The sequence below is a fragment of the Heterodontus francisci genome, chromosome 30, assembly GCF_036365525.1.
Source record: "Heterodontus francisci isolate sHetFra1 chromosome 30, sHetFra1.hap1, whole genome shotgun sequence".
In the NCBI taxonomy this organism is placed as follows: Eukaryota; Metazoa; Chordata; class Chondrichthyes; order Heterodontiformes; family Heterodontidae; genus Heterodontus; species Heterodontus francisci.
The window spans coordinates 10,466,075-10,491,857 of NC_090400.1; the positions used below are offsets into that span (position 1 = coordinate 10,466,075).

Here is a 25,783-nt window from a genome sequence, read left to right on the forward strand (position 1 = left end):
CCCTTTATATCATTGGTATTTAGAAATAGGAAAATAACTTTTAACCCTATAACCTATTATTATGGCCAGATTCCTTCACATTGTATCATAACCTATCTTTTCAACATTTTTTGTTTGTTTTGAAGAGGGCCACCAAAAAGTTGATAAAAAGGGAAAAAATAGAATATGAGTAAACTAGCCAGCAATATAAAAACAGATTGTGATAGCTTTTATAAGTACATAAAAAGGAAGAGAGTAGCTAAAGTAGACGTTGGGCCCTTACAGGAAGAAATCATCATGGGGAATGAGGAAATGGCAGAGGCACTGAACAAATATTTTGTGTCTGTCTTCACAGTAGAAGACACAAGTTCCATACCAGAAATAGACAGTAACCTAGGGGGCTAAAAAGAGTGAGGAAATTAAGGATATTGATATCAGTCAAAAAAAAGTATTGGAGAAACTTGAGGGACTAAAATCTGACAAGTCCCCGGGACTAGATGGCTTACATCCTAGGGTTCTAAGAGAGATAGCTGCAAAGATAGTGGATGCACGAACTATGAATTTCCAGAATTCCTTAGATTCGGGAATGGTCCCGTCAGATTGGAAGTTGGAAAATGTTACACCGCTTTTCAAGAAAGGAGGTAGAGAGAAAACAGGGAACTACAGGCCAGTTAGCTTAACAGCGGTCGTTGGGAAGTTTCTGGAAACTATTATTAAAGAAGTCTTAACATTGCACTTGGAAAAGCATATTATGATTAGAACAAGTCAGCATGTTTTTACTAAAGGTAAATCCTGTTTGACAAATTTATTAGAGTTTTTGAGGATGTAACTAGTAGGGTAGATGAAGGGAAACCAGTAGATGTAGTATACCTGGATTTTAAAAAGGCATTCGATAAAGTGCTACATAAAAGATTAATAGGCAAGATAAGGGCTCATGGTGTTGGGGGTAATATATTAGCATGGATAGAGGATTGGTTAACAGACAGGAAGCAAAGAGTGAACATAAATGGGCATTTTCAAGTTGGCAGGCATTGAATAGTGGGGTGCCACAAGGATCAGTGCTGGGGCCTCAGCTATTTACACACTATATTAATGACTTGGATGAAGAGACAGAGAGTAATGTATCTAAATTTGCTGATGATACAAAGCTCGGTGGAAAGGTAAGCTGCAGAGAGGATGTAGAGAGGCTGCAAAGCGATATAGACAGGTTAAGTGAGTGGGCAACAAGATAGCAAATGGAGTATAATGTAGGGAAGTTCACTTTGGTCGTAAAAATAGAAAAGCAGAATATTTTTTAAAAGGTGTGAAGCTGGTAAGTGTTGATGTTCAGAGAGACTTGGGGTACTCATATAAGGAATGCACAAAGTTAACATGCAGGTGCAGCAGGCTATTAGGAAGGCAAATGGCGTGCTGGCATTTATTGCAAGGGGATTTGAGTACAGGAATAAAGAAGTCTTACTAAAATTGTACAGGGCTTTGGTGAGACTGCACCTGGAATACTGTGTGCAGTTTTGTCTCCACATTTAAGAAAGGATATATTTGCACTGGAGGCGGTGCAGCAAAGATTTACTAAATTGGCCCCTGGGATGAGGGGGTTGTCCTATGATGAGAGGCTGAGTAAATTGGGCCTATATTCTCTGGAGTTTAGAAGAATGAGAGGTCATCTAGTTGAGACATACAAGATTCTGAAAAGGCTCGATAGGGTAGAAGAGAGATTGTTTTCACTGGTCGGGGAATCTAGAACATGGGGACACAGTCTCAGGATAAGGGGCCGATCATTTAGGACTGAGATGAGGAGATATTACTTCACTCAAAGGGTTGTGAATCTTTGGAATTCTCTACGCCAAAGGGTTGTGGATGCTCCATCATTGAATACATTTAAGGCTGGGATAGATAGATTTTTGGTCTCACAGGGAATCAAGGGATATGGGGAGCGGGCAGGAAAGTGGAATTGAAGATCAGCCATGATCATATTGAATGACAGAGCAGGCTCGATGGGCTGTATGGTCTACTTCTACTCCTATTTCTTGTATTCCTGTGAAGAGGTTTCAAGTACCATTAAAAAGACCCTATACCTCTTCTTGAGCAAGGTCATTAAGGAGTGAACTCATGAAGGACTTTTTCACACAAAGGTTATTAGAAATCTGGAACTCTGTTCATCACAAGGCTGTGGATTTTGGTGGGGGTGGGGGGGATATCAATTGAAATTTTCAAGATTGAGATCAATTAATTTTTGTTAGGGGAGGGTATGAAGGAATATGGACCCAAGGCTGGTGACTGGAGTTGTGGTACTGATCAGCCATGATCTAACTGAATCACAGAGTGGGGCTGAATGGCCTACTCCTGTTCCAATGTAGACCTAAAGTTTTTTTTTAAGTTCTCCAGAGATACGCAAAAATTATATTTGTGGGTTTTATATAAAGTAAAAATACAACTTGAAAAGATATTAGATACAGAAGGCCGCTGCTGTAGGTAAAGCAGGTTGATGTAGTGCAGAGAGTCAGTGGACAATATAGATAGATCCAGGGCCCTGTGTTGAAGGGACGCTGGAGACCTGGTAGCATCGGTATATGCTGATGCGGCAACCGAGCAAAACAAGTTAAAGCTGTGAAAGTGACCTCTGCTCCCCAGTGAAAAACGTTTTCAACATTGTAACCAGACCTTCAGTCGAACTATTGCGAGAAATTCTCCCACCCTTTAAACCCCTGTCCACAGTTCAGAAACTCTCCAGCTGCTTCAGTCCCAGTTCAGTTAAATTGTACCCCTGCACACCCAATTTACGAAACACCACTAGCCCTCCTCAGACAAGCTGTGCAATTTCCTTCACCTTATCTCTCAATTTAACCTGGTATTGCTCTCCCACCCATTCAAAACAGGCCTCCGCCTAAACACAGTTCATGCTCATTTGTTCTTTCTCCCCTCCCCAATTAACACTGACACTCTCCCCCTCCCTAGTTATCACTGGCACTCCCCCTCCCCAGTTATCACTGACATTCTCCCCCTCCCCAGTTAACACTGGCACTCTCCCCCTCCCCAGTTACCACTGACACTCCCCCTCCCCAGTTAACACTGGCACTCTCCCCCTCCCCAGTTATCACTGACACTCTCCCCCTCCCCAGTTAACACTGACACTCTCCCCCTCCCCAGTTATCACACACTTTCCTCCTCCCCAATTAATACAGACACTCTCCTCCTCCTTCCCAGTTAGTACTGACATTCTCTTGCCCCTTCCCAGCTAATACTGACACTCTCCCCCTCCTCCCCAGTTAATGATGACACTCCCCCCACCCCCCTTCCCAGCTAATACTGACACTCTCCCCCTCCTCCCCAGTTAACACTGACCCTCTCCCCCTCCTCCCCAGTTAATACTGACCCTCTCCCCCACCTCCACAATTAATACTGACCCTCCCCCCCTCGTCCCCAGTTAAGACTGACCCTCTCCCCCTCCTCCCCAATTAATACTGACCCTCTCCCCCTCCTCCCCAGTTGATACTGACCCTCTTCCCCTCCTCCCCAGTTAGCACTGATCCTCTCACCCTCCTTCCCAGTTAATGATGACACTCACCCCCTTCCCAGCTAATACTGACACACTCCCCCTCCTCCCCAGTTAATGATGACCCTCTCAACCCTCCTCCCCAGTTAATACTGACCCTCTCCCCCTCCTTCCCAGCTAATACTGACCCTCTCCCCCTCGTCCCCAATTAATACTGACCCTCTCCCCCTCCTCCCCAGTTAATACTGACCCTCTCCCCCCCTCCCCAATTAATACTGACCCTCTCCCCCTCCTCCTCAGTTAATACTGACACTCTCCCCCTCCTCCTCAGTTAATACTGACCCTCTCCCCCTCTTCCTCAGTTAATACTGACCCTCTCCCTCCTCCCCAATTAATACTGACCCTCTCCCCCTCCTCAGTTAATACTGACCCTCTCCCTCCTCCCCAATTAATACTGACCCTCTCCCCCTCCTCAGTTAATACTGACACTCTCCCCCTCCTCCCTAGTTAATACTGACCCTCTCCCCCTCCTCCTCAGTTAATACAGACCTTCTCCCACTCCTCCTCAGTTAATGCAGACCCTCTCCCCCTCCTCCTCAGTTAATACTGACCCTCTCCCCCTCCTCCTCAGTTAATACTGGCCCTCTCCCCCTCCTCCCCAGTTAATACTGACACTATCCCCCTCCTCCCCAGTTAATACTGACACTATCCCCCTCCTCCTCAGTTAATACTGACCCTCTCCCCCTCCTCCTCAGTTAATACTGACCCTCTCCCCCTCCTCCCCAGTTAATACTGACACTATCCCCCTCCTCCCCAGTTAATACTGACCCTCTCCCCCTCCTCCTCAGTTAATACTGACCCTCTCCCCCTCCTCCTCAGTTAATACTGACCCTCTCCCCCTCCTCCCCAGTTAATACTGACACTATCCCCCTCCTCCTCAGTTAATACTGACACTCTCCCTCTCCTCCTCAGTTAATACTGACCCTCTCCCCCTTGTCCTCAGTTAATACTGACACTCTCCCCCTCCTCCTCAGTTAATACTGACACTCTCCCCCTCTTCCTCAGTTAATACTGACCCTCTCCCTCCTCCCCAATTAATACTGACCCTCTCCCCCTCCTCAGTTAATACTGACCCTCTCCCTCCTCCCCAATTAATACTGACCCTCTCCCCCTCCTCAGTTAATACTGACACTCTCCCCCTCCTCCCTAGTTAATACTGACCCTCTCCCCCTTGTCCTCAGTTAATACTGACACTCTCCCCCTCCTCCTCAGTTAATACTGACACTCTCCCCCTCTTCCTCAGTTAATACTGACCCTCTCCCTCCTCCCCAATTAATACTGACCCTCTCCCCCTCCTCAGTTAATACTGACCCTCTCCCTCCTCCCCAATTAATACTGACCCTCTCCCCCTCCTCAGTTAATACTGACCCTCTCCCCCTCCTCCTCAGTTAATACTGACCCTCTCCCCCTCCTCCCCAGTTAATACTGACACTATCCCCCTCCGCCCCAGTTAATACTGACACTATCCCCCTCCTCCCCAGTTAATACTGACACTATCCCCCTCCTCCTCAGTTAATACTGACCCTCTCCCCCTCCTCCTCAGTTAATACTGACTCTCTCCCCCTCCTCCCCAGTTAATACTGACCCTCTCCCCCTCCTCCTCAGTTAATACTGACCGTCTCCCCCTCCTCCTCAGTTAATACTGACCCTCTCCCCCTCCTCCTCAGTTAATACTGACCCTCTCCCCCTCTTCCCCAGTTAATACTGACACTATCCCCCTCCTCCTCAGTTAATACTGACACTCTCCCTCTCCTCCTCAGTTAATACTGACACTCTCCCTCTCCTCCCCAGTTAATACTGACTCTCTCCCCCTCCTCCCCAGTTAATACTGACACTATCCCCCTCCTCCCCAGTTAATACTGACCCTCTCCCCCTCCTCCTCAGTTAATACTGACCGTCTCCCCCTCCTCCTCAGTTAATACTGACCCTCTCCCCCTCCTCCTCAGTTAATACTGACCCTCTCCCCCTCTTCCCCAGTTAATACTGACACTATCCCCCTCCTCCTCAGTTAATACTGACACTCTCCCTCTCCTCCTCAGTTAATACTGACACTCTCCCTCTCCTCCCCAGTTAATACTGACCGTCTCCCCCTCCTCCTCAGTTAATACTGACCCTCTCCCCCTCCTCCTCAGTTAATACTGACCCTCTCCCCCTCTTCCCCAGTTAATACTGACACTATCCCCCTCCTCCTCAGTTAATACTGACACTCTCCCTCTCCTCCTCAGTTAATACTGACACTCTCCCTCTCCTCCCCAGTTAATACTGACACTCTTCCCCTCCTCCTCAGCTAATACTGACACTCTCCCCTCTCCACTTATCGCTGATCCTCTCTTCCTTCCCAGTTAACTCTGACACACTCTCTCCTCCACAGCTAAAACTGACACTCTTTCCCCCTCCCCAGTTAATGCTGACACTCTCCCTCTCCTCCCCAGTTAATGCTGACACTCTCCTTGCCTCTATTCAGAAAACCAAATACATACAGGAGTGGAAGGAGAATGTTTAATAAGATTTATAGTTGATCAGTCACATACACCTTTTCAAACTGTTTCTGAACGCTCAATGAACCCAATTTAAATATTCTCAAGACAAGTCATTGTGGCCTCACCGTCTCATTGTTGTTTTGATTTCAGCCCCAGGTTTGACCTTGATGTTAGGGCTGACATTGTTATACGATGAAGGGGAACAATTAATGACTGAGCCAAGAGGAGCTCTGATAATGCATGGTCTCTGAGGGAGGAGGCATGATTACTGTGAAAGAGTAAAACAAGATTTTAAATCAACCGGTTATCCTGGGAAGGTAAAGGCGTCAAATCTCTTTCACTGTTCCATACAGAGTAACCATAAAAAACTGCAGATGGGACAGTGAATTCTCTGCTGTTATTAGAAATTTTAAGCAGTGCAGTGGACATTTTTAAAGTTTGAAGTTTAAAAGTTGGCTGCGGGTTTTCTTTAGCTGAAGTGCAGTATTAGGAGTATCCTCCAGGCAGTCTTGTGGCTCCATCCTGTGAAGTTGATAATTTACTCTACTAAATAAAAACAGAAAACGCTGGCAACAGCTCAGCAGATCAGGCAGCATCTATGGAGAGAGAAAGAGTTAACGTTTCAAGTAGATGTCCATTCACATGAAAAATTGCCAATGTAAATCCTGTCCACAAAAAGCTACATTAACTGGGGGGGGGGGGGGGGGGTGCGGGGGAGTGTCAGCTTCAACAGGGCAGGTGGGGGTGGGGGGGGGGAACAGGAACAGTGTCCACCCCATTAGTCTACTCTCGATCATTGGCAATGCGATGGAAGGTATCGTTGAAGTGCTATCAAGTGGCACTTACTCAGCAATAGCCTGCTCACCGATGCTCAGTTTGGGTACTGCCAGGGCCACTCAGCTCCAGACCTCATTATAGCTTTGGTCCAAACATGGATAAAAGAGCTGATTTCAAGAGGTGAGGTGAGAGTGATTGCCCATGACATTAAGGCAGCATTTGACCGAGTGTGGCATCAAGGAGCCCTAGCAAAACTGAGGTCAATGGCAATCAGGAAAAACCCTCCACTGGTTTGAGTCATACCTAGCACAAAGGAAGATGGTTGTGGTTGTTGGAGGCCAATCATCTCAGCCCCAGGACATTGCTGCAGGAGTTCCTCAGGACAGTGTCCTAGACCCAACTAGTTTCTGTTGCTTCATTAATGACCTTCCCTCATCATAAGTATGGAAATGGGAATGTTTGCTGATGATTGCACAGTGTTTAGTTCCACTCACGACTCCTCAGATACTGAAGCGCTCCTTGCCCGCATGCAGCAAGACCTAGACAACGTTCAGGCTAGGGCTAACAAATGGCAAGAAACATTTGTCCCACACAAGTACGAGGTAATGACCATCTCCAACAAGAAAGAATCTAACCACCTTCTCTTGACATTCAATGGCATTACCATCATCAAATCCCCCACCATCAATATCTTGGGTGTCACCATTGACCAGAAACTTAACTGGATTAGACATCCCATCCACATCTCATAAATACTGTAGTTACAAGAGCGGGTCAGAGACTGGGAATTCTGTGGCGAACAATGCACCATCTGACTCCCCAAAGCCTGTCCATCATCTACAAGGCACAAGACAGGAGTGTGATGGAATACTCTCCACTTGCCTGGATGAGTGCAGCTCCATCAACACAAGAAGCTTGTACCATTCAGGACAAAGAAACCCATTTGATTGGCGTCCCATCCACCACCTTACATATTCACTCCCTGCACTACCGACGCACAGTGTGTACCATCTACAGGATGCACTGCAGCAACTTGCCACAGAATCATAGAGTCGTACAGCATAGAAACAGGCCCTTCGGCCCACCGTGTCCATGCCGACCATAATGCCTATCTATACTAATCCCACCTGCCTGCATTAATTCCATATCCCTCTATGCCTTGCTCATTCAAGTACCTGTCCAGATGCCTTTTAAACGATGCTACTGTTCCTGCCTCCACCACCTCCTCAGGCAGCTCATTCCAGATACCCACTATTCTTTGTGTGAAAAATTTACCCCTTTGATCCCCTTTAAACCTCCTCGCTCTCACCTTAAGTCTAAGCCATCTAGTCTTAGTCACTCCTACCATGGGAAACAGACTCTGGCTATCTTCCCTATCTATACCTCTCATAATTTTATATACCTCTATCATGTCCCCTCTCAGCCTCCTTCGCTCCAGGGAAAACAGACCCAGCCTATCCAATCTCTCTTTATAACTCGAGCCCTCCAAACCAGGCAACATCCTTGTGAATATTTTCTGCACCCTCTCTAGCTTAATCACATCTTTCCTGTAGTGCAGCGACCAGAACTGCACACAGTACTCCAAATAATGCCTAACCAACGTTATGTACAACTGTAACATGACGTCCCAACTCTTGTACTCAATGCCTCGGCCGATGAAGGCAAGCATGCCATATGCCTTCTTCACCACTCTGACGACCTGTGTTGCCACTTTCAGGGAATTATGTACTTGCACCCCTAGGTCTCTCTGCTCAACAACACTCCCCAGGGCCCTGCCATTCACTGTATATGTCCTGCCCTGGTTTAACTTCCCAAAATGCATCACTTCGCACTTGTCTGCGTTAAATTCCTTTTGCCAATCCCTTGACCACTTTCCCAGTTTATCTATATCCTGTTGTAACCTTAGACAACCTTCTTCACTGTCCACTACACCACCAATTTTGGTGTCATCTGAAAACTTACTAATCATGCCCACAACATTCACATCCAAGTCATTAATATATATGATGAACAACAGAGAGCCCAGCACTGATCCCTGCGGCACACCACTGGTCACCGGCCTCCAATCTGAAAAACAACCCTCCACTACCACCCTCTGCCTCCTATCACCAAGCCAATTTTGTATCCAATTGGCTAGCTCACCCTGGATCCCATGTGTTCGAACCTTCTGAACCAGCCTACCATGCGGGACCTTGTCAAAGGCCTTGCTAAAGTCCATGTAGACAACGTCCATCGCCCTGCCCTCGTCAATCCTCTTGGTCACCTCCTCAAAAAACTCAATCAAATTCGTGAGACATGATTTCCCACGCACAAAGCCACGCTGACTATCCCTAATCAGACCTTGCCTTTCCAAATGCATATAAATCCTGTCTCTCAGAATCCCTTCCAATAACTTTCCCAACACTGATGTAAGGCTCACCGGCCTGTAGTTCCCTGGCCTATCCCTGCTGCCCTTCTTAAATAAAGGCACAACATTAGCTATCCTCCAGTCTTCTGGTACCTCACCCGTGGCTAACGATGATACAAAAATCTTTGCCAGGGCCCCAGCAATTTCCTCCCTTGCTTCCCATAGCATCCTAGGATGCACCTGGTCAGGCCCTGGGGATTTATCCACCTTAATGCGCTTCAAAACCTCCAACACCTCCTCCTTTGTAATGTTGATATGCTCCAGGATATTGCTGTTCCCTCCCTTGAACTCACTAGCTTCCATGACCTTCTCCACGGTAAATACAGATGAGAAGTATTCATTTAAGACCTCACCCATTTCCCGTGGCTCCACACATAGATTACCACACTGATCCTTAAGGGGACCTACTCTCGCCCTAGCAACCCTTTTACTCTAAATATACTTACAGAATCTTTTAGGATTCTCCTTTATCTTATCTGCCAAGGAAATCTCATGGCCCCTTTTCACCCTCCTAATTTCCTTCTTAAGTGTAGTCCTACATCCCCTATACTCCTCGAGGGACTCGCTTGATCCCAGCTGCCTAAATCTGACATATGCCTCCTTCTTTGTCCTGACCAGACCCTCAATATCCCTTGTCAACCAAGGTTCCCTAAACTTGCCAGCCTTGCCCTTCCATCTAATAGGAACATGCCAGCCCTGAACTCTTCCTATCTCACTTTTAAAAGCCTCCCACTTGCCAGACGTCCCTTTACCTGTAAACAGCCTCTCCCATTTAACTTTTGAGAGTTCCTGTCTGATGCCATTGAAATTAGCCTTCCCCCAATTTAGGACTTCAACCTGAGGGCCAGTCCTATCCTTTTCCATAACTATCTTGAAGCTAATAGAGTTATGGTCACTGGTCCCAAAGTGCTCCCCCACTGACACATCAACCACTGCCCAGCCTCATTTCCTAAGAGGAGGTTGAGTGTAGCCCCTTCTCTAGTAGGGCCATCCACATACTGCTTCGGAAAACTATCCTGGACACACTTAAAAAATTCTTCCCCATCTGATCCCTTAGCACTAAGGCAGTCCCAGTCAATATTCGGGAAGTTAAAATCACTTACTATTACAACCCTATAATTCCTACACCTATCTGTGATTTCCCTACATATATGCTCCTCCACTTCCCTCTGACTATTGGGGGGCCTACAGTATAATCCCATCAAAGTGATCACCCCTTTCTTATTTCTAAGTTCTACCCATATGGCCTCGCTGGACTTTCCCCCGGGATATCCTCTCTAAGTATTGCCGTGATGTCCTCCCTAATCAATAGTGCAACTCCCCCTCCTCTCTTACCTCCACCTCTGTCATGCTGGAAGCATCGGTACCCCTGAACATTGAGCTGCCAGTCCTGCCCATCCCTCAACCACGTTTCCGTAATAGCTATAATATCACAATCCCATATACCGATCCATGCTCTGAGTTCATATGCCTTACCTGTAAGGCTTCTTGCATTAAAGTAAATGCAGTTTAGCCTACCAGACCTTCCGCGCTCCCTGTCCTGCCCCTGCCTGGCCTGCCTACTGGACTTGCTTGCTTTGACCTCTACATTTGCCTCAACTATCTCATCGGATGGACTACTACTTTGGCTCCCATGCCCCTGCAAGACTAGTTTAAGCCCTCCCGAGCAGTATTAGCAAACCTTCCCACAAGGATATTGGTCCCCTTACAGTTCAGATGCAACCCTTCTTGTACAGGTCACCTCTGCACCAGAAGAGATCCCAATGATCCAAGTAGCTGAAGCACTCCCGCCTCACCAGCTCTTCAGCCACGCATTCATTTGCTTAATCCTCCTATTCCTACCCTCACTAGCACGTGGCACAGGGAGTAATTCTGAGATTAAAACCCTACAGGTCCTGCTTTTTAACCTTCTGCCGAACTCCCAATATTCACTTTGCAGGACCTCATCTCTCTTCCTGCCTATGTCGTTGGTACCAATATGGACCACGACCTCTGGCTGCTCACCCTCCCCTTTCAGAATATTCTGCAGCCGCTCTGATGTCGTTAGTACCAATATGGACCACGACCTCTGGCTGCTCACCCTCCCCTTTCAGAATATTCTGCAGCCGCTCTGAGACATCCTTGACCCTAGCCCAGGGAGGCAACGTACCATCCTGGAGTCTTGTTTGCAGCCACAGAAATGCCTATCTGCACCCCTTACGATAGAATCCCCTATCACTATAGCACTTCCACCCCTCTTCCTTCCCTGCTGTGCAGCAGAGCCCTCCGTGGTGCCACAAACTTGGCTGTTGCTGCTTTCCCCTGGGAGGTCATTCCCCCCAACTGTATCCAAAGCGGTATATCTGTTTGAGAGGAGGATGGCCACAGGGGACTCCTGCACTACCTGCCTGTGCCTACTACTCCATCTGGTGGTCACCCATTCCTTTTCTCCTGTGCAGCCATTACCTGCGGTGTGACCACCTCACTAAATGTGCTATCCACGACGTCCTCAGCATTGCGGATGCTCCACAGTAAACCCACCTGCCACTCCAACTCCACAATGTGGGTAGCCAGTAGCTGCAGATGGATACACTTCCTGCACACATGGTCTTCAGGAACACTGGAAGCATCCCAGATTTCCCACATAGTGCAGGAGGAGCATATCACGGGGCCGTGCTCTCCTGTCATGACTTACCCTGAGATTAATTAGTTACTCCCTGAATTAAAAAATACTAATTACACTAGGGGCCTTGTTCTACCCACTGCAATCTAAAGTCCTTAATAAGCTACACTGAATTGAAAAAAAAACACTTTAGTAGTACTCACCTTATCACCAGAGGTTTTTTTTAACAACAAAAAAACTTTCCCCTTTGTTTTCGATATTTAAATGCATTAACAGCAGTGACTCACCAACCAATCACCTTGCAGCTCTCCTCTGACGTCACTGTTGGCTTTCTTTTTTCAAAACTCCGTCAAGGCTACTTTGGCAGCACCTTCCAAACCACCAACCTCTACCACCTAGTAGGACAAGGGCAGCAGATGCCTGGGAACCCCTCCAAGTTACACACCATTCTGACTTGGAACTATATCACCGTTCCTTCACTGTCACTGGGTCAAAATCCTGGAACTCCCTTCCCAACCATCACTGTGGGTGTACCTGCAGTGGTTCAAGAAGGCGGCTCACCACCACCTTCTCAAGGGCAATTAGGGTTGAGCGATAAAAGCTGGCCTAGCCACATCCTCTGAACAAATAAAAAACTGTGTACAACTACAGGCTGAACATCTGCACAGTGTGTACAACAGGCTGAACATCTGCACTTTGTATATCACAACAGCCTGAGCCTGTACAAAGTCTGAACTGCAGTCTCTCTTTCTGCAGTTTCTGAAACTGTGCTGCACCTTTTCTCAGATTTTGTGTGGCTGGACTTATAGTGAACTCTCTTCACCATCTTGAACAATGTTCAGTAAGATGTAGGGTTATGCCCAAGAGCAGTAGTATGGCTTTGAGCTCCTCAAGAGAATATGTGTAAGGAATTGATTTGAGGATACAAGGATATCCAATTAATTTGTTCGTTCATTTTATCACCTCAATGTTCTTGTTAGATGCCAGTTGAGTCTTGACACAATCCTGCAGAACCATGTTGAAAGGAAGCACTTTGTTTTTCTCATTTTTCTTTGATGTTGGTGAAGTTCCAATGTATGTTAAGCTAGTGGTGTCCCACCAGTTCTCCAACTGAACTCCTAGATATGAATAGGATGGACTTCCTCAAGCTTAGAGGTGAGATAAGGAACCAACTGGTTTGTGGATTCATGAGAAAAAGGAGAAGCAGTCGCAGGAATGGAGGGCTCTAGCCTACACAGACCTGCCACTGAAGGTCTTGAAGGGGAAATTAGCGTCATAGCAGGCACGCATATTTGCAAAGTTCTTCTCACGAGGACCTGGATTAAGCAGTTGAGTAAACTTGGATTTGAACATCTAGAATGATATAAATTGGCCTCTGTGGGAGAATGTGGGAAAAAAAGGAAAACAGAGGGAAAAGGGAAGGGCTGTGATAGGGTGGAAGGCAGGAGACATTAAATGGTAGAAGAATTTATGGTGCAAAGCCAAAGGGAGTGGTAACAGGACAAGTAAAGAAACAAGCAACGTATTCAGAGGAGGTGTGAATGGCAGGATCCTGAATAGCTGCCATCTGAAAGCAAAAAAAAAGAGAAACAAGAGAGGTAAAAGAACAAAACCAGCAAAGAAAAAGGAAATAAAATGGAGGCAGAGGTTGTGATCTAAAATTGCTGAAATCAATGTTGTGTCCAGAAGGCTGTAAAGTGCCGTTGAAAGATGAGATGCTGTTCCTTGAGCTTGAGTTGAGTTTCACTGGAACACTGCAGTTCGCCAAGGGACACAAAGGTCAGAGTGAGAGCAAGGGGCAGAATTAAAATGACATGCATCTAGAAGTTCGGGGTCAAGCTTAGCAACTGAATGGAGGTGTTCCGCAAAGCAGTCACCCAGTCTGCGTTTACTCTCCCCAGTGTAGAGGAGACCACATTGTGAGCAGCGAATACAGTTTACTAATTTGAAAGAGATGCAAGTAAATTGCTTTTTCACCTGTAAGGAATGTTTAAGGCCTTGGACGGTGAGGAGAGTGGAGATAAAAGGGCTGGTGTTGCATCTCCTGCGCTTGCATGGAAAGGTGCCGTGGGGAGGGGAGTGGGTGTTGGGGGTAACTGAGAAGTGGACCAGGATGTCACGGAGGTTATGGTCTCTTTGGAATGCTGAAAATGATGGGGAGGGAAGTTGAGTTTTTTGGTGGCATCATGTTGAAGGTGGTGGAAGTGGTGGAGGATGATCCATTGACTACAGCAGCTGTTCATCATTCGGTCATTCACACCTCCTCTGGACACATCTTTTGTTTCTTTACATGTCCTATTACCACTCCCTTTGGCTTTGCACCATCCTTTGGATGCAGTCAGTGTTGTATTGTGGCAACTATTTTGTACACAGCAAGATACCACATGCAGCAATGTGATGAAAGACCAATTTGTTTTTGAGGGTGTTGACTGAGGGAAGAATGTTGCCCAAACACCAAGAGAATTTCCTTTCCATCAATAATGCAGTGGATTTTTTAAAATTTAGATCATCAAAAAGATACATTATCTTTTGAAATCACTGTATTAATGACTACCTATGAGGGAATACATTGACGTATTGGGTGACACTTGGCATATAGCTTGCTTCATGTGCATAACTCTACCAACAATTCCAATTTTTAGGCTCATTAATGTCGATCTGAACTACCAGATGTGGCCGAGGACTGGATTCTCCTCCATGAAGTCGTCCAAATCAAGTGGGAAAGGAGCTGGTGAGGTCTACTGCTGCCTTACTGCTGGCCTTCCCTACCCATTACAAGTGAATAGCAGTGGGAGGATGGATCTGGATCCCTGGTGGAGTTCCCTCCAAACAGCCTGTTTTACTATCACTTCTCAGGGCCTTCACAATGGTGGGCAAGTGGAAACAATGGTAACAACCATGAGGTGCGGCCATAGCGTAAGATGCTGTTGCTGGAACATGAGGAGGAGAGAAGGAAGGAGATTTTAGACTTGGAAAAACCTGCAATGAATAGCAAGCATCTTCTACAATTAGATATGCATAAAAGTCCTCTGTAGTAATTCTTTCATTCTTGCCTGCTGGAATCATTTTGGAATCAGTCCTGCCATTATTAGAACAGCTCTAAGGATGTTTTATATATGAATGGGAACATTTAGGTTGTAGAATTTCCAAGTGCTTACGGAGAGGAGAAAGTAACGAGTGCACACTTGCATCATCTGCAGCTTGTCAGTCAAAAGAGAGTTAGGGATGAGGCAGACATGAGATAAGAAGGAGAATTAGGTATGAGGATACTGTGATCTTCAATGACTTCAGCCCTGCCCTCACTATGGCCTCAACAACGGCCCTTCGAAAATGGTCAGCACTGTCTCCTCCATGGCTGTTAGAACATGCGGCTGGTTGGATCTTCGGATCATTTCTGCTGCTTTGACATTGCTCCTGGCTGTTCTGATGCTGCTGTGGCAATCCCACTGTGTCAGTGGGGAGGAGGACATCTTACTCCTCTGGGACAACACCACTGGAAGGAGGATCCCAGTTCTAATGTTTTCTGTAAAGGACAGCACCTCCCATAGTACAACACTCCCTCAGTGAAATGTCAGCCCAGATTATGAGCTCAGGCATTGCAAAAGAGTTTGAACCCACAACCTTCTGATTCCAAGGTGCCATTGCCATTGCCAAAGACCTTGAAGTCCATCTGGTTTGACTCCAGAAAAAAATACTAGCAGACAGTTCTGTCAATAAAAGGAAGAGTTTGCATTTATCCACCTTTTACAACCTCAGGATGTCCCTAAGTGTTTCACAGCCAGTAAAGTGTAGTCATTGTTATTAGGAATTGCAGCAGCCAATCTGCACGCAGTAAGTTCCCACAGATAGCAATGTAATAATCTGTTTTTAGTGATGTTGGTTGAAGGATGAATATTGGCCAAAACACCATGGAGAACTCCCCTCCTCTTATAGAACATAAGAACTAGGAGCAGGAGTAGGCAATTCAGCCCCTCGAGCCTGCTCTGCCATTCAATACGATCATGGCTGATCTCATCTCGGCCTCAACTCCACTTTCCTGCCCGTTCTCCATAACCCTTCAACCCATTACTAATTAAAAATCTGTCTATCTCCTCCTTAAATTTACTCAATGTCCCAGCAACCACCGCACTCTGGGGTAGTGAATTCAACAGACTCATGACCCTTTGAGAGAAGTAATTTCTCCTCATCTCTGTTTTAAATCTGCTACCCCTTATCCTAAAACTATGACCTCTCGTTCTAGATTGCCCCACAAGAGGGAACATCCTCTCTACGTCTACTTTGTCAATCCCCTTAATCATCTTATATACCTAAATTAGATCTCTTCTCATTCTTCTAAACTCTAGAGAGTAAAGGCCTAAACTGCTCAATCTCACTTCATAAGACAAGCCTCTCATAGAACATAGAACAGTACAGCACAGTACAGGCCCTTCAGCCTACGATGTTGTGCCGAATCTTTAACCTACTCTAGGATCAAACTACCTACATACCCTTCATACTACTATCATCCATGTACCTATCCAAGGGTCGTTTAAATGTCCCTAATGTATCTGCTTCTACTACCACCACTGGCAGTGCATTCCACGCACCCACCACTCTCTGTGTAAAGAACCTACCTCTGACATCTCCCCGAAACCTTCCTCAAATTACTTTAAAATTATGCCCCCTGGTGATAGCCCTTTCCGCCCTGGGAAAAAGTCTCTGACTATCCACTCTATCTATGCCTCTCATCATCTTGTACCCCTCTATCAAGTCACCTCTCATCCTTCTTCGCTCCAATGAGAAAAGCCCTAGCTCCCTCAACCTTTCTTCGTAAGACATGCCCTCCAGTCCAGGCAGCATCCTGGTAAATCTCCTCTGCACCCTCTCTAAAGCTTCCACATCCTTCCTATAATGAGGCGACCAGAACTGAACACAATATTCCAAGTGTGGTCTAACCAGGGCTTTATAGAGCTGCAGCATAACCTCACGGCTCTTAAACTCAATCCCCCTGTTAATGAAAGCCAACACACCATACATTTCTTAACAACCCTATCAACTTGGGTGGCAACTTTGAGCGATCTATGGACATGGACCCCAAGATCCCTCTGTTCCTCCACACTACCAAGAATCCTGTCTTTAAGCCTGTATTCTGCATTCAAATTCGACCTTCCAAAATGAATCACTTCACACTTTTCCAGGGTGAACTCCATCTGTCACTTCTCAGCCCAGCTCTGCATCCTGTCATTGTCCCGTTGCAACCTACAACAGCCTTCCACACGATCCACAACTCCAGCAACCTGCGTGTCATCGGCAAATTTGCTAACCCAGCCTTCCACTTCCTCATCCAAGTCACTTATAAAAATCACAAAGAGCAGAGGTCCCAGAACAGATCCCTGCGGAACACTACTGGTCACCGAGCTCCAGGCTAAATACTTTCCATCTACGACCACCCTCTGTCTTCTATGGGCCAGCCAATTTTGTATCCAGACAGCCAACTTTCCCTGTATCCCATGCCTCCTTACTTTCTCCCTGGAATCAATTTAGTGAACCTCCCCTGAACTGCCTCCGATGCAACTACATCCCTCCTCAAATAAGGGGACCAAAACTGTACGCAATACTCCAGGTGCGGTCTCACTAATGCCTTGTTCAGTTGCAGCAACACTTCCCTACTTTTATACTCTATTCCTTTAGCAATAAATGTCAAAATTCCATTTGCCTTCCTTATTGCCTGCCGCACCTGCATACTAGCTTTCTGCGATTCATGCACGAGGACACCCAGATCCCTCTGCACCGAAGCACTCTGAAGTTTCTCTCCATTTACATGGTAATTTGCCTTTCTATTCTTCTGACCAAAATGGATAACTTCACATTTATCCACGTTAAACTCCATTTGCCAAAAGGACCCATTCACCTAACCTATCCATATTTATTTGTAAATTTCTTATTTCTTTCTTGCAACTTACTATCCCACCTATTTTAGTGTCATCTGCAAATTTGGCTATAGTACCTTCTATCCCTGCATCCAAGTCATTAATATAGATTATACACACTACTGAGTCAGCGGCGCTTGAGATGGCTTGGCCATGTGAGCCGCATGGAAGATGGCAGGATCCCCAAAGACACATTGTACAGCGAGCTCGCCACTGGTATCAGACCCACCGGCCGTCCATGTCTCCGTTATAAAGACGTCTGCAAACGCGACATGAAATCGTGTGACATTGATCACAAGTCGTGGGAGTCAGTTGCCAGCATTCGCCAGAGCTGGCGGGCAGCCATAAAGACAGGGCTAAATTGTGGCGAGTCGAAGAGACTTAGTAGTTGGCAGGAAAAAAGACAGAGGCGCAAGGGGAGAGCCAACTGTGCAACAGCCCCAACAAACAAATTTCTCTGCAGCACCTGTGGAAGAGCCTGTCACTCCAGAATTGGCCTTTATAGCCACTCCAGGCGCTGCTTCACAAACCACTGACCACCTCCAGGCGCGTATCCATTGTCTCTCGAGATAAGGAGGCCCAAAAGAAAGAAAGAAGAATATAGATTGTAAATAGTTGGGGCCCAAGGACTGAACCCTGTGGCACCCCACTAGTTACAACTTGCCAACCAGAAAAGGACCCATTTATCCCGACTCTCTGTGTTCTGTTGGTTAGCCAATCCTCTATCCAAGCTAATAAATTGCCCCTAACCCCATGTGATCGTACCTTGTGTATTAACCTTTTGTGTGGCACCTTATCAAATGCCTTCTGGAAGTCCAGATATACTACATCTACAGGATCCCCATTATCCACTTTACTTGTCACATCTTCGAAGAACTCTAGCAAATTAGTCAAACACGATTTAGTTTTTTTAGTTTTAGTTTTAGAGATACAGCACTGAAACAGGTCCTTCGGCCCACCGAGTCTGTGCCGACCATCAACCACCCATTTATACTAATCCTGCACTAATTCCATATTCCTACCACATCCCCACCTGTCCCTATATTTTCCCTACCACCTACCTATACTAGGGACAATTGCTAATGGCCAAGTTACCTATCAACCTGCAAGTCTTTGGCATGTGGGAGGAAACCGGAGCACCCGGAGGAAACCCACGCAAACACAGGGAGAACTTGCAAACTCCACACAGGCAGTACCCAGAATTGAACCCGGGTCGCTGGAGCTGTGAGGCTGCGGTGGTAACCACTGCGCCACTGTGCCGCCCTTCATAAATCCATGCTGACTCTGATGGATTGCGTTTTGACTTTCTAAATGTCCTGTTATTACTTCCTTAATAATGGATTCTAACAATTTCCCAACGACAGATGCTAAACTAACTGGTCTATAGTTTCCTACACTCTGCCTCCCTCCCTTTTTGAATATTAGCTCTTATCCAGTCCACTGGAACCTTTCCCGCATCCAGGGAATTTTTGAATATTATAATCAATGGATCCACTATCTCCGCTGCCACTTCCTTTAAGACCCTAGGATGTAAGCTATCAGGTCCTGGGGACTTGTCTGCCTTCAATCCCAATAGTTTGATCAGTACTTTTTTACTAGTGATGATGATTGTCCTAAGTTCCCCCCTTTCTATAACCTCTGCATTACCTGTTACTATTGGTATGGTACTCATGTCCTCCACCGTGAAAACTGAGGCCAAATACTGATTTAGTGTCTCCGCCATTTCTGTGTTCGCCTCTATTAACTCCCCAGTCTCATCTTCCAAGGAACCAACATTCTCTTTAGCTACTGTCTTACTTTTTATATACTCATTGAAGCTTTTGCTATCTGTTTTTATATTTTGTGCTAGTTTTCTTTCATAATTTACCTATGCTCTTTTTATTACTTTTTTAGTAACCCTTTGTTGATCTTTAAAAGTTACCCAATCTTCCAGCCTTCCACTGGCCTTTGCTATATGGCATGCCTTAGTTTTTGTCTTTATGTTATCCTTAACTTCCTTGCTTTAGCCATGGATGTTTTTTCCCCCTCATAGAATCTTTCTTCCTCTCTGGAATATATTTTAATTGGGAGGAATTGAATATCTCCTTAAACATCTGCCACTGCTCATCAACTGTCCTACCTTTTAGTCTTCCTGCCCAGTCCACTGGGGCCAAATCTGTCCTCATGCCAATATTACCTTTGTTTAACTCCAGAATGCTAGTGTGGGACTCCAATTTCTCGCCCTCAAACTGAACTTGAAATTCTAGCATGCTATGATCACTCTTCCCTAGAGGATCCTTAACTATGAGATCATTAATTAATCCCACCTCATTACACAATACCAAATCTAGAATAGCCTGCTCCCTGGTTGGTTCCACAACATATTGCTCCAAAAAACAATCTCTAATACATTCAATGAACTCTCCCTCGAGGCTACCTTTGCCAATTTGATTAATTCAGTCTATATGCATATTAAAATCACCCATGATTATTGCCTTACCTTTCTTACAAGCCCCCAGTATTTCCTGGTTTATACTGTGTCCCACTGCGGAATTACTGTTTGGAGACGTATAGATTACTCCCACCAGGGACTTCTTTCCCTTGCTATTTCCTATTTCTACCCAGACTGATTCTACATCTTGATCTCCAGTGCCTATATCGTTTCTCACTACAGCAGTGATATCTTCCTTTACTAACAAAGCTACACCTCCTTTTCCTTCCAGCCTATCCTTCCGAAATACTGAGTACCCTTGGATATTCGATTCCCAAACCTGGTTTCCCTGCAATCACGTCTCAGTAATCGCCACTAAATGATACCCACTCGTCTCTATTTGCGCTGTTAACTCATTTATTTTATTCCAAATGTTTCGTGCATTCAGATACAAAACCTTTAAGTTTGTTCTATTATCAAATTTCCCTACTCTTGTACGATTCCTTGGTGCATATCTTCTTCTTCATATACTCCCATGGAATTATTTTTATCCACTCGAGGACAGACTTGGTTTAGCACTTCATCTGAAAGACAGCACCTCCAACTCTCTCAGTACTGCACTGGAGTGTCAGCTTCAATTTTGTGCTCAAGTCTTTGGAGTGGGCCTTGAACCCACAATCTTCTGGCTTAGAAGCAAGAGTGCTACCCACTAAGCCATGGTTGACACCAGCCCATAGCACTAGTGACATCTCACTATGAAGAAGATACACTTGTGGTGGACGTGGGTCCAAATTTGAACTTCCAGTTTCCTGTTCTGGAACCTGTAAAGTTTCGGCGGTGTTGGTATAACCAGCTCTCTGACAGATTCAGTCGAGCACTTCCTGTCTAAATGGACACAAGTCTCAAGTACAGACAATTTGCAAGCTGAGTGCTGGTTTGTGGAAAGAAAACTGGTTCAGAAATGATGTGAAGAGATTTTAAGATTGGAACGCTATGAATCCCTGATAAACTCTGCTGAGAATCTACCACTGGTTGAGGCAGTGATCGGCAGTGAACCAAACCTGTTTTCATTCCTGAACCCAAGTCACAGTTCCAATGGGATCCTTAAACGTGTAGATTATTTTTTGACACTTCCATTCACCTAAGCATTAGCAAAACAATATGCACAAAACTTGAGTGCTGGAAATACAAAGCGATCAACATTTGAAGAGATTAGGCAGAGAAATATATTGGAGTTTCTACAGTGGGCCACCCTGTTATATTCTGTGGAAATGGAGACAGGATGGGCTGCAGCCATTCATGGGTCTAGAGTTAATGGTCAACCTCAGGGCACAAGCTCCCCTGAGGCATTACTGTCCAATGTAGGCTTGTATTCTTTTGAAAATAGAAGAGCAAGGGGTGATCTAACTGAGGTGTTTAAGACGATTAAAGAATTTAATAGGGTAGATATTAGCGGAACTATTTCCTCTGGTGGAGGAGTCCAGAACAAGGGGGTATAACCTTAAAGTTAGTGCTAGGCCATTCAGGAGTGACATCAGGTAATGCTTCTTCACACAAAGGGTAGTGGAAATCTGGAACTCTCTCTCCCAAAATGCTGTTGAGGCTTAGGTCAATTAAAAATTTCATAACTCAGATTGATAAATTTTTGTTATGGAACCAAGGCGGGTATATGAAGTTAACATACAGATCAACCATGGTCTATTTGAATGGTGGAACAGGCTAGTGGGGCCTACTCCTGTTCCTATGTCGGGTTGCCAATTCTGATTGGATGTATTCCTGAAGGTTTTTAGCCCATGGCCTCCCACCTCCAACTGCCTGGCTCCCACATTCCCGCCATTGGTCACCCCAATGGTGCAGGCTAGCAATGGTTCCGTCATGCCATGGCCAGTTGGAAGTAAATAGGGTCTTGAGTACCCGATTGGATGACGATTGACTGCCAGTCAACAGCCTTTTTCCCACCGACAATAGGTTTATATCTCATACGGGAAAGAAAATGAAGAGAAAGACACTTTAAGACAAAATATGGATTTTCCCCTGAGTTGCTTGCTGCACGGTGCGGGAGATCAATCCCTGGAGACTGCAGAACAATCTGGAATAAAAGCAAAATACTGCGGATGCTGGAAATCTGAAATAAAAACAAGAAATGCTGGAACCACTCAGCAGGTCTGGCAGCATCTGTGGAAAGAGAAGCAGAGTTAACGTTTCAGGTCATGTCACTAGTTCGATGGGAGTATTGAATGCTCCTCACCCAGGTAAAGGGCCCTGGACTGAATGACAAGAGACTCAGAGCGCTCAGGGGGCGGATGTGGTGCGGGATTCCTGTTATACAGCGGAAACTGCAGCTCGAGCAGTGTTTTATTTGCCCTTCACATTCAGTCTCTTTCCCCGAGATCGGAGACAAGATGAAAGGCCGTGGAAGGAGCCCCTGAGATTGCAGTCGGTAAGGACCCCCTCCTGAGGCTCCCTCAGCCTCCTCTCCCCCTTCCCCTCCCTTCCCCTCACTGCTGCTGAAACTAACACGGTGTGTCAGTTTCCAACAATGTTCTCAAAGGAAGTTACTGCATTTAATGGTTATTAATTTAATGGAAGAAGCAAATACTTCAATCTGGGAAGACTTTTAAAACGTTAGTTAATGTAATATTTAAAAGTAGAAACCAAACCAGTAAAATAAGTAGCTGACGATTAAAATATGAAGTGTGCAATTGTGAGGGCAACATTAAATATCGTATTCCGTGCGAAATGAACGTTTTGCCCCGACGGAACTGTTCAACTTGCTGAACAGTCTCTGACAACCTGTCTGAATTGGTAATGCTACTAGTTCCAGGTGTACAACCAAATCCAGGTGCAGAACTGGATCCAAATCCAGATGTAGACCCGCTTCCAAATTCAGGTGATCTCTTCCCAGATCCCGATCCCAGTGACTGGCTTTGAAAAGAAAGCCGGGAAAAGGGGGAAATCTGCAATAGCCATCAGATATTGGTTGGCTTCAGTCCTCCGTTTGGTTCCTGTAATCGGGGAAATCCTCGCTACGAGCACTTCAAATAATCACGCATTTAACAACAGCCTGATGTGGGGCTGGGATTTCCCCGTGTACAAGGATTCAGGCTATGCAGTGTAATATAGAGATTGGGTCCGAGAAACTTCTGTCTTGCAAAGTAAGGAGGGGGAAAGGGCAGTAGCTGAACATGGTGCTTTTGATGCGATTGCCTGGTTCTCTGGCGAGGCTGACCAAGGCAAGTGGGATTGTGCACAGCGCCCTGCATTATATATATAACCGAGGCAGGTCCCCATAAAACCGGCCGAATTCCAACCGAAACAACGAATGGGCAGCGCACAATGTTAAAATCGCCCAGCTGCATGCGCTGGGGTCGAGTCTGTTACCACATTTATTTTAAACAAGGTCCCCTTAGCATCCAAACAGGTTCGCAGGAACAGCAAGACAGAAACATTGCTCACGTATTGAGTGCAGGATGTCTTTAGTTGTGTCAGTCCGACACATTTTTTAAAGTTGCAGGTCAGTCTCCCGCTGATTCAGAGAACTCTTTACGTTTTAAACACTGTTCCTGAAACGTTTTAAAATAACTCTTTGCATGAAACTGATGCATTTTAAAAGGTGAACCATATTTGCGGTTCTCGGGCCTGTCGAATGCAAAACCTCTCGACCACTTAGCATCTGGCTGAACATTAACACTCTTTCTGACCACAAGTCTCATTTCTAACAGTTCCTACTGCTAATTGCTCCAGAAAGTAAGTCAGGGAAAGTGAACCTAATCAGTAAAACCAAACTTGCAGCAGTTAGGAATAGGAGGAGGTCACTCAATTCCTCCATCCTTTTTTTTTAAGAGATACAGCACTGAAACAGGCCCTTCGGCCCACCGAGTCTGTGTTGACCATCAACCACCCATTTATACTAATCCTATACTAATTCCATATTCCTACCACATCCCCACCTGTCCCTATATTTCCCTACCACCTACCTATACTAGGGGTAATTTATAATGGCCAATTTACCTATCAACCTGCAAGTCTTTGGCATGTGGGAGGAAACCAGAGCACCCGGAGGAAACCCACACAGACACAGGGAGAACTTGCAAACTCCACACAGGCAGTACCCGGAATTGAACCCGGGTCACTGGAGCTGTGAGGCTGCGGTGCTAACCACTGCGCCACTGTGCCGCCCTGTTCCCCATTCAGTTCAACCATGGCTGATCTGTACCCCAACCCCATTTACCCACCTTTGCCCCGTGTCCCTAGATGTCCTTACCTAACAAAAATAAACATTGGTACTTTGTATTCATTTCTAATATATATTTTATATTTTGGTGCCAAATTCTGAGGAGGCTTTTGAGGTTGTGGGGGCTGTTCATGTCACGCGGCACACAGCCTCAAGAACCCCAGCACCTATCCCCTTCCCCCACCCCGAACATTATTAATGCATGTTAATAAAGGCTTGCATGCAGTGCTTCTGGTTAGCATTTATCCTGTTTGGTTGGATACGTTACTCAAGAATTATTTTTCTGTAAATGATTAAGTAGAAGTGGATAAAAGTGCAATGCTCCTGATTTTAAAAAAATCACTCTCAATGTGTGTGACAATGGCAAACCCGCGCATATTGCCCTATCCCTAGGTATCCTGAAGGCATTGAATCAACCCTGTAGGGTGAGATTAAAGTCAGCTGTAGACCAGACCAGGTAGGGGTGGTAGCTTCCTAAGAAAGATGAGGGAGGGACACCAGAGAATTATAAATCAGTTAACTTTACATGTTGTCAGGAAATTAAGGCTAAAGTGACTGTACCTTGAAAATATTCAGCTCGTCAGAGACAGCAGCATGGATTTTTAAAGGGTAGGTTATACCTGATAAACTTGATTGAATTTTTTGAAGAGATGACTAAAGTACTAAATACGGGACTGTTTTTGTATGTTATTTATATGGACGTCCAGAAGGCATTTAAGAAGTCCCTCATTAAGAGACTTAGCTAAAGTTGAAACCCATGGGATTAAAGGCAAATTATTGGGCTGGTTAGGAAACTGGCTGAGCTACAGGAACAGAGAATGGGGATAATGAGCAGGTACACTAATTGGCAGGATGTGTCTAGTGTGTGCAACAGAGTTCTGTGTCGGGACCTTAACCTTCACTGTATTTAATAACGACAGATGATGGGATAGAAAACCACATATACAAATTTGCCGATGACACAAAGATATATGACATTGTAAACAGCGTAGATAGAAGCATAAGGGTTACAAAGAGATATTAAGAAATTAAATGAATGGCAAAACTGTGGCAAATGGATTTCAATGTAGGAAAAGGTGAGATAATTCACTTTGGGCCTAAAAAGGATTGGGCTGGTTACTTTCTAAATGGTGAAAAGTTAGACACAATGAATGTCTGAAGAGACTTTGGGATCCAGGTATATAGATCATTAAAATGTTACGAACAGTTGCAGAAGATAATCAAAAAGGCTCATGGAATGCTGACTTTTATATCTGGAGGACGAGAATACAAGGTGTGACAGAAGTTATGTTTCAGCTGTACAAAGCCCTGATTAGACCACATCTGGAGTATTGTGAGCAGTTCTGGGTGCCGCACCTTTGGAAGGATATACTGGCCTTGGAGGGAATTCAGCATAGATTTACTGAATGATATTTCGACTCCAAGGGTTAAA

At 45.5% G+C, this 25,783-nt stretch overlaps 1 protein-coding gene across 2 annotated transcripts in view; it reads left to right on the top strand.

The window, feature by feature from the left end:
* The window catches only part of LOC137346467 (linker for activation of T-cells family member 2-like), a 174,771-nt gene that overhangs the window by 21,357 nt on the left and 127,631 nt on the right, over positions 1-25,783 (top strand). The window contains exon 1 of one of the 2 annotated variants that reach the window (XM_068009920.1): positions 22,451-22,557. The exons of the other annotated variant lie outside the window; for it this stretch is intronic. The gene's annotated coding sequence lies outside the window, so the exon portion shown is untranslated. Of the gene's footprint in view, positions 1-22,450; positions 22,558-25,783 lie in introns of those variants that run through there. 2 annotated transcript variants of the gene reach the window in all.